At 54.9% G+C, this 7,500-nt stretch overlaps 1 non-coding gene across 1 annotated transcript in view; it reads right to left on the reverse strand.

The window, feature by feature from the left end:
* LOC144419045 (small subunit ribosomal RNA) overlaps positions 1–1,450 on the reverse strand; it is a 1,810-nt gene extending 360 nt beyond the window's left edge. The window contains exon 1 of the ribosomal RNA XR_013473809.1: positions 1–1,450. This exon is cut by the window's left edge and continues 360 nt beyond it. This is a non-coding gene — a ribosomal RNA (small subunit ribosomal RNA).
* Positions 1,451–7,500: the final 6,050 nt, after the last annotated feature.

Genomic DNA, 7,500 nt, shown 5'->3' on the forward strand with positions numbered 1-7,500 from the left:
TCTAAGGGCATCACAGACCTGTTATTGCTCAATCTCGTGTGGCTAAACGCCACTAGTCCCTCTAAGAAGTTAGACGCCGACCGAGAAGGTCGCGTAACTATTTAGCATGCCAGAGTCTCGTTCGTTATCGGAATTAACCAGACAAATCGCTCCACCAACTAAGAACGGCCATGCACCACCACCCACAGAATCAAGAAAGAGCTCTCAATCTGTCAATCCTACCTGTGTCCGGGCCGGGTGAGTTTCCCCGTGTTGAGTCAAATTAAGCCGCAGGCTCCACTCCTGGTGGTGCCCTTCCGTCAATTCCTTTAAGTTTCAGCTTTGCAACCATACTTCCCCCGGAACCCAAAGACTTTGGTTTCCCGGAAGCTGCCGGAAAGGTCGTCATGGTAACGCCTCCCGATCGCTAGTTGGCATCGTTTATAGTCAGAACTAGGACGGTATCTGATCGTCTTCGAACCTCTGACTTTCGCTCTTGATTAAAGAAAACATTCTTGGCGAATGCTTTCGCAGTAGTTCGTCTTCCGCCGATCCAAGAATTTCACCTCTAACGGCAGAGTACGGACGCCCCCGTCTGTCCCTCTTAATCATTACCTCGTGCTCCGAAAACCAACAAAATAGAACCGAGGTCCTATTCCATTATTCCATGCAACACTATGCAGGCGAACAGCCTGCTTTGAACACTCTAATTTTTTCAAAGTAAACTTATCGGCCACCGCCGACACTCAGTCAAGAGCACCGACGGAGAACCGAAGGTGAGGCGAACGCAACCAGTGACACGCCTTGCGACGGACCGGCGGCGCTCGCCCAAAATCCAACTACGAGCTTTTCAACCGCAACAACTTTAGCATACACTGTTGGAGCTGGAATTACCGCGGCTGCTGGCACCAGACTTGCCCTCCAATGGATACTCGTTAAGAGTTTTAGGATGTACTCATTCCAATTACAGGGCCTCGTTAGAGTCCTGTATTGTTATTTTTCGTCACTACCTCCCCGTGTCGGGAATGGGTAATTTGCGCGCCTGCTGCCTTCCTTGGATGTGGTAGCCGTTTCTCAGGCTCCCTCTCCGGAATCGAACCCTGATTCCCCGTTACCCGTTATCACAAAGGTAGGCACGTAGCGTACCTTCGACAGTTGATAGGGCAGACACTTGAATGATACGTCGTCGGTGCAGAGACCGTACGATCCGCGTGGTTATCCAGAGTCATCAAACGTCACAGGACGAACCCGGTCGGTTTTGATCTGATAAAAGCGCGCCTCCCGAAGTCGGCGCTTAATGCATGTATTAGCTCTAGAATTACCACAGTTATCCACTTCGCTTACGAGACCAAATAAACCAAGACTGATTTAATGAGCCATTCGCAGTTTCGCTTTACGAGAACTCGTACTTGCACCTGCATGGCTTAATCTTTGAGACAAGCATATCACTACTGGCAGGATCAACCAGATAGCTGCGACAGCTGCGCTCGGCCCTTGCTGGGCCGCCCGGCGCGTGCTCGTCGCATTCGTTTAAGACCGAGGCGATCGCCTGCGGCCGTACTCGGCTTCGACAGTCGCTGGCCGCGACGTCCACGCTCTCGCCGGCAGTGCCAGGCGGAGCGATTTGCGTTTTTTCTTTGCTCGCCCTCTCTCGGGCTCGATCCATTCAGTTTCGCACAAACAAGAGCTCTGCCGGCCGCCTGCAGCGGTGCCTAAAACCCGGGCATAACAATGCGACCGTTCTGCTAGGCCGACAAGCGCTCAAGCCAGACGCTCGATCGAACGCCCCCTACATATTAGTCGAGACAACGGCTCGCTCATTAGCATCGCGTTTGTACTTTAACTTTTTTCGGCTCGGCTTCTTTCGACGCCGATGCCGGCGACGCAGCACTCTCTCGCCCGCCAGCCACCGAGAAAAGGGTGCGCTCCGACCGGCCCCGCACCGCTCTTTCTTGGCTCATTCGAAATTACTGTCTTTCGCTCTGACATGCCTTACCTAGGGTTAGGTTAGTATGCTTGCACGTTTGTACTTTAACTTTTTTCGGCTCGGCTTCTTTCGACGCCGATGCCGGCGACGCAGCACTCTCTCGCCCGCCAGCCACCGAGAAAAGGGTGCGCTCCGACCGGCCCCGCACCGCTCTTTCATGGCTCATTCGAAATTACTGTCTTTCGCTCTGACATGCCTTACCTAGGGTTAGGTTAGTATGCTTGCACGTTTGTACTTTAACTTTTTTTGGCTCGGCTTCTTTCGACGCCGATGCCGGCGACGCAGCACTCTCTCGCCCGCCAGCCACCTAGAAAAGGGTGCGCTCCGACCGGCCCCGCACCGCTCTTTCTTGGCTCATTCGAAATTACTGTCTTTCGCTCTGACATGCCTTACCTAGGGTTAGGTTAGTATGCTTGCACGTTTGTACTTTAACTTTTTTCGGCTCGGCTTCTTTCGACGCCGATGCCGGCGACGCAGCACTCTCTCGCCCGCCAGCCACCGAGAAAAGGGTGCGCTCCGACCGGCCCCGCACCGCTCTTTCATGGCTCATTCGAGTTTACTGTCTTTCGCTCTGACATGCCTTACCTAGGGTTAGGTTAGTATGCTTGCACGTTTGTACTTTAACTTTTTTTGGCTCGGCTTCTTTCGACGCCGATGCCGGCGACGCAGCACTCTCTCGCCCGCCAGCCACCGAGAAAAGGGTGCGCTCCGACCGGCCCCGCACCGCTCTTTCATGGCTCATTCGAAATTACTGTCTTTCGCTCTGACATGCCTTACCTAGGGTTAGGTTAGTATGCTTGCACGTTTGTACTTTAACTTTTTTCGGCTCGGCTTCTTTCGACGCCGATGCCGGCGACGCAGCACTCTCTCGCCCGCCAGCCACCGAGAAAAGGGTGCGCTCCGACCGGCCCCGCACCGCTCTTTCATGGCTCATTCGAGTTTACTGTCTTTCGCTCTGACATGCCTTACCTAGGGTTAGGTTAGTATGCTTGCACGTTTGTACTTTAACTTTTTTCGGCTCGGCTTCTTTCGACGCCGATGCCGGCGACGCAGCACTCTCTCGCCCGCCAGCCACCGAGAAAAGGGTGCGCTCCGACCGGCCCCGCACCGCTCTTTCTTGGCTCATTCGAAATTACTGTCTTTCGCTCTGACATGCCTTACCTAGGGTTAGGTTAGTATGCTTGCACGTTTGTACTTTAACTTTTTTCGGCTCGGCTTCTTTCGACGCCGATGCCGGCGACGCAGCACTCTCTCGCCCGCCAGCCACCGAGAAAAGGGTGCGCTCCGACCGGCCCCGCACCGCTCTTTCATGGCTCATTCGAAATTACTGTCTTTCGCTCTGACATGCCTTACCTAGGGTTAGGTTAGTATGCTTGCACGTTTGTACTTTAACTTTTTTTGGCTCGGCTTCTTTCGACGCCGATGCCGGCGACGCAGCACTCTCTCGCCCGCCAGCCACCTAGAAAAGGGTGCGCTCCGACCGGCCCCGCACCGCTCTTTCTTGGCTCATTCGAAATTACTGTCTTTCGCTCTGACATGCCTTACCTAGGGTTAGGTTAGTATGCTTGCACGTTTGTACTTTAACTTTTTTTGGCTCGGCTTCTTTCGACGCCGATGCCGGCGACGCAGCACTCTCTCGCCCGTCAGCCACCGAGAAAAGGGTGCGCTCCGACCGGCCCCGCACCGCTCTTTCATGGCTCATTCGAAATTACTGTCTTTCGCTCTGACATGCCTTACCTAGGGTTAGGTTAGTATGCTTGCACGTTTGTACTTTAACTTTTTTCGGCTCGGCTTCTTTCGACGCCGATGCCGGCGACGCAGCACTCTCTCGCCCGCCAGCCACCGAGAAAAGGGTGCGCTCCGACCGGCCCCGCACCGCTCTTTCTTGGCTCATTCGAAATTACTGTCTTTCGCTCTGACATGCCTTACCTAGGGTTAGGTTAGTATGCTTGCACTTTTGTACTTTAACTTTTTTCGGCTCGGCTTCTTTCGACGCCGATGCCGGCGACGCAGCACTCTCTCGCCCGCCAGCCACCGAGAAAAGGGTGCGCTCCGACCGGCCCCGCACCGCTCTTTCATGGCTCATTCGAAATTACTGTCTTTCGCTCTGACATGCCTTACCTAGGGTTAGGTTAGTATGCTTGCACGTTTGTACTTTAACTTTTTTTGGCTCGGCTTCTTTCGACGCCGATGCCGGCGACGCAGCACTCTCTCGCCCGCCAGCCACCTAGAAAAGGGTGCGCTCCGACCGGCCCCGCACCGCTCTTTCTTGGCTCATTCGAAATTACTGTCTTTCGCTCTGACATGCCTTACCTAGGGTTAGGTTAGTATGCTTGCACGTTTGTACTTTAACTTTTTTCGGCTCGGCTTCTTTCGACGCCGATGCCGGCGACGCAGCACTCTCTCGCCCGCCAGCCACCGAGAAAAGGGTGCGCTCCGACCGGCCCCGCACCGCTCTTTCATGGCTCATTCGAAATTACTGTCTTTCGCTCTGACATGCCTTACCTAGGGTTAGGTTAGTATGCTTGCACGTTTGTACTTTAACTTTTTTTGGCTCGGCTTCTTTCGACGCCGATGCCGGCGACGCAGCACTCTCTCGCCCGCCAGCCACCTAGAAAAGGGTGCGCTCCGACCGGCCCCGCACCGCTCTTTCTTGGCTCATTCGAAATTACTGTCTTTCGCTCTGACATGCCTTACCTAGGGTTAGGTTAGTATGCTTGCACGTTTGTACTTTAACTTTTTTTGGCTCGGCTTCTTTCGACGCCGATGCCGGCGACGCAGCACTCTCTCGCCCGCCAGCCACCGAGAAAAGGGTGCGCTCCGACCGGCCCCGCACCGCTCTTTCATGGCTCATTCGAGTTTACTGTCTTTCGCTCTGACATGCCTTACCTAGGGTTAGGTTAGTATGCTTGCACGTTTGTACTTTAACTTTTTTCGGCTCGGCTTCTTTCGACGCCGATGCCGGCGACGCAGCACTCTCTCGCCCGCCAGCCACCGAGAAAAGGGTGCGCTCCGACCGGCCCCGCACCGCTCTTTCATGGCTCATTCGAAATTACTGTCTTTCGCTCTGACATGCCTTACCTAGGGTTAGGTTAGTATGCTTGCACGTTTGTACTTTAACTTTTTTCGGCTCGGCTTCTTTCGACGCCGATGCCGGCGACGCAGCACTCTCTCGCCCGCCAGCCACCGAGAAAAGGGTGCGCTCCGACCGGCCCCGCACCGCTCTTTCATGGCTCATTCGAGTTTACTGTCTTTCGCTCTGACATGCCTTACCTAGGGTTAGGTTAGTATGCTTGCACGTTTGTACATTAACTTTTTTCGGCTCGGCTTCTTTCGACGCCGATGCCGGCGACGCAGCACTCTCTCGCCCGCCAGCCACCGAGAAAAGGGTGCGCTCCGACCGGCCCCGCACCGCTCTTTCTTGGCTCATTCGAAATTACTGTCTTTCGCTCTGACATGCCTTACCTAGGGTTAGGTTAGTATGCTTGCACGTTTGTACTTTAACTTTTTTTGGCTCGGCTTCTTTCGACGCCGATGCCGGCGACGCAGCACTCTCTCGCCCGCCAGCCACCTAGAAAAGGGTGCGCTCCGACCGGCCCCGCACCGCTCTTTCTTGGCTCATTCGAAATTACTGTCTTTCGCTCTGACATGCCTTACCTAGGGTTAGCTTAGTATGCTTGCACGTTTGTACTTTAACTTTTTTCGGCTCGGCTTCTTTCGACGCCGATGCCGGCGACGCAGCACTCTCTCGCCCGCCAGCCACCGAGAAAAGGGTGCGCTCCGACCGGCCCCGCACCGCTCTTTCATGGCTCATTCGAGTTTACTGTCTTTCGCTCTGACATGCCTTACCTAGGGTTAGGTTAGTATGCTTGCACGTTTGTACATTAACTTTTTTCGGCTCGGCTTCTTTCGACGCCGATGCCGGCGACGCAGCACTCTCTCGCCCGCCAGCCACCGAGAAAAGGGGGCGCTCCGACCGGCCCCGCACCGCTCTTTCTTGGCTCATTCGAAATTACTGTCTTTCGCTCTGACATGCCTTACCTAGGGTTAGGTTAGTATGCTTGCACGTTTGTACTTTAACTTTTTTCGGCTCGGCTTCTTTCGACGCCGATGCCGGCGACGCAGCACTCTCTCGCCCGCCAGCCACCGAGAAAAGGGTGCGCTCCGACCGGCCCCGCACCGCTCTTTCTTGGCTCATTCGAAATTACTGTCTTTCGCTCTGACATGCCTTACCTAGGGTTAGGTTAGTATGCTTGCACGTTTGTACTTTAACTTTTTTCGGCTCGGCTTCTTTCGACGCCGATGCCGGCGACGCAGCACTCTCTCGCCCGCCAGCCACCGAGAAAAGGGTGCGCTCCGACCGGCCCCGCACCGCTCTTTCATGGCTCATTCGAAATTACTGTCTTTCGCTCTGACATGCCTTACCTAGGGTTAGGTTAGTATGCTTGCACGTTTGTACTTTAACTTTTTTCGGCTCGGCTTCTTTCGACGCCGATGCCGGCGACGCAGCACTCTCTCGCCCGCCAGCCACCGAGAAAAGGGTGCGCTCCGACCGGCCCCGCACCGCTCTTTCATGGCTCATTCGAGTTTACTGTCTTTCGCTCTGACATGCCTTACCTAGGGTTAGGTTAGTATGCTTGCACGTTTGTACTTTAACTTTTTTCGGCTCGGCTTCTTTCGACGCCGATGCCGGCGACGCAGCACTCTCTCGCCCGCCAGCCACCGAGAAAAGGGTGCGCTCCGACCGGCCCCGCACCGCTCTTTCTTGGCTCATTCGAAATTACTGTCTTTCGCTCTGACATGCCTTACCTAGGGTTAGGTTAGTATGCTTGCACGTTTGTACTTTAACTTTTTTCGGCTCGGCTTCTTTCGACGCCGATGCCGGCGACGCAGCACTCTCTCGCCCGCCAGCCACCGAGAAAAGGGTGCGCTCCGACCGGCCCCGCACCGCTCTTTCATGGCTCATTCGAAATTACTGTCTTTCGCTCTGACATGCCTTACCTAGGGTTAGGTTAGTATGCTTGCACGTTTGTACTTTAACTTTTTTTGGCTCGGCTTCTTTCGACGCCGATGCCGGCGACGCAGCACTCTCTCGCCCGCCAGCCACCTAGAAAAGGGTGCGCTCCGACCGGCCCCGCACCGCTCTTTCTTGGCTCATTCGAAATTACTGTCTTTCGCTCTGACATGCCTTACCTAGGGTTAGGTTAGTATGCTTGCACGTTTGTACTTTAACTTTTTTTGGCTCGGCTTCTTTCGACGCCGATGCCGGCGACGCAGCACTCTCTCGCCCGCCAGCCACCGAGAAAAGGGTGCGCTCCGACCGGCCCCGCACCGCTCTTTCATGGCTCATTCGAGTTTACTGTCTTTCGCTCTGACATGCCTTACCTAGGGTTAGGTTAGTATGCTTGCACGTTTGTACTTTAACTTTTTTTGGCTCGGCTTCTTTCGACGCCGATGCCGGCGACGCAGCACTCTCTCGCCCGCCAGCCACCGAGAAAAGGGTGCGCTCCGACCGGCCCCGCACCGCTCTTTCA

This window comes from Styela clava, unplaced genomic scaffold, assembly GCF_964204865.1.
Source record: "Styela clava unplaced genomic scaffold, kaStyClav1.hap1.2 HAP1_SCAFFOLD_28, whole genome shotgun sequence".
Classification (NCBI taxonomy): Eukaryota; Metazoa; Chordata; class Ascidiacea; order Stolidobranchia; family Styelidae; genus Styela; species Styela clava.